The sequence below is a fragment of the Lolium perenne genome, chromosome 6, assembly GCF_019359855.2.
Source record: "Lolium perenne isolate Kyuss_39 chromosome 6, Kyuss_2.0, whole genome shotgun sequence".
NCBI classification, from domain to species: Eukaryota; Viridiplantae; Streptophyta; class Magnoliopsida; order Poales; family Poaceae; genus Lolium; species Lolium perenne.
In genome coordinates, this window is record NC_067249.2 from 218,896,720 (window position 1) to 218,898,682 (window position 1,963).

Genomic DNA, 1,963 nt, shown 5'->3' on the forward strand with positions numbered 1-1,963 from the left:
ATGGCAGCGGTGTCGATGGAGAAGCCTTCCGGGGGCACTTCCCCATTCCGGCGGCGTGCCGGAACAGAGACTCCTGTCCCCCAGATCTTGGCTTTGCAATGGCGACGGCTCTGGAAGGTTTCTGTGGGTTTCGTCGAACGTGATAGGGTTTTCGCGACGGAGGCTTTAAATAGGCGGAAGGGCAGCCTCGGAGGGGGCCTGGGGCCACCACACCATAGGGCGGCGCGGCCCCCCCTCTGGCCGCGCCAGGGTGTGGTGTGGGGCCCCAGTGGCTTCCCTCGCGGCTCTCGGGTGTTCTGGATGCTTCCGGGCAAAATAGGAACCTGGGCGTTGATTTCGTCCGATTCCGAGAATATTTCGTTACTAGGATTTCTGAAACCAAAAACAGCAGAAACAAAGAATCGGCACTTCGGCATCTTGTTAATAGGTTAGTTCCAGAAAATGCACGAATATGACATAAAGTGTGCATAAAACATGTAGATAACATCAATAATGTGGCATGGAACATAAGAAATTATCGATACGTTGGAGACGTATCAAGGCGCCTCCTCGATTTTCGCACGACGTGGGAATAATGGGCCGCCGGTTCCACTCCTTCTTCAAGCGCCACGTGTACAGTCAGATCTGCCTCACCCCCCACGACGCTTTGTGGAGTTATGGCCACGATTGGGCACAAATTCTTACGGGATAAATAGGGAGCCTCCTCTCTTTTTTATCTTTTACCCCACTTACTGCTCATCTTCTTCCTCAAGCCTCCTTGTTCCTCTACCTCTTCAGCAGAAGCTCCGCTCACCATGGGCAGGCAACACCTCGGAGGCGGTCAAAGTTAGCCGTGATTGGAGCGCCTCCGCCATTTCCAATCGCGGTATCAACAAGCTTCGCGCCCTTGGCTTCATCTCCGCATCTGAGGAAGACATTTGTCTCCCAGGTTCGGTTACTCGCCCAAAGCCCCCGAAGGGTTTCACCGTCATGTTTGCTGCTTTCCTGTTTCGTGGTCTTTCTCTTCCGGCTCATGAGTTTCTTCGCTCCCTCCTTTTCTTCTATGGGATTCAGCTCTGGCAGCTGACCCCAAATTCTATCCTTCACCTTTCCATATTTATCACCGTCTGCGAGGCCTTCCTCGGCATTGAGCCTCACTGGGGCCTTTGGGGGAAGATCTTTTATGTGAAGCGTCACAATGACAGCAATGGCCCCCCTGTCGTCGGTGGCGTCGGCTTTGTCGTCAGGAAGGAGGTCGACTACTTCGACTATCCGATGAAGGAATCCGTCCAAGGCTGGCGCAACAAGTGGTTCTACCTGCGAGATCCCGCTGTTTCTGGGCGGCGTTCAAATCTCCCTCCTTTTGACGATGTCTTGGTGGCTCACAAGAAGAAGTCTTGGAACAACGCCCTTTCTCCCGAAGAAAAGGCGACAGCCGACGAGCTTTTCAAGCAAATTGTCACTTTGAAGAATTCAGGAGGCATGACGATGCGTGGTACTGAAGTAGTTTCAGTTTTCCTACAACGTCGAGTGCAGCCGCTGATGTCTCGCCCTCACCAGCTGTGGCTTTTCACTGGCAAAAACGACAAGTCGAGGGTCAACTCTGCCGACCTGTCGGCAGAAGAACTCCAGAACGAAGTTCGTCGCCTGACATGCCTCAGCAGCAAGGACACCATTATCTTGACATCGGCGCGCCCTCCTTATGATTTCAAGCATCTTCCGTCTGAGGTAACCTTATCGTTCTTCGTTTACTGTCATTACTTCTTTTTTCTTGTTTGTGCCTTACGTGTTTTCCATCCTTCCGCAGGTCCCCGCTGTCGCCCAATGTTATCCTCCCTCACCCGAGAGCGGAGTGGTATTAGAGGACGACGATGACGATTCTGAGGGAACCGAAGATGCTCCGCACGCCCTTGAGGACAGCGATGTCCAAGAAGAGGAAACTGCTGAAGATGACGCCTTCCTCAAGAGCAGACGTCGCAAGCAG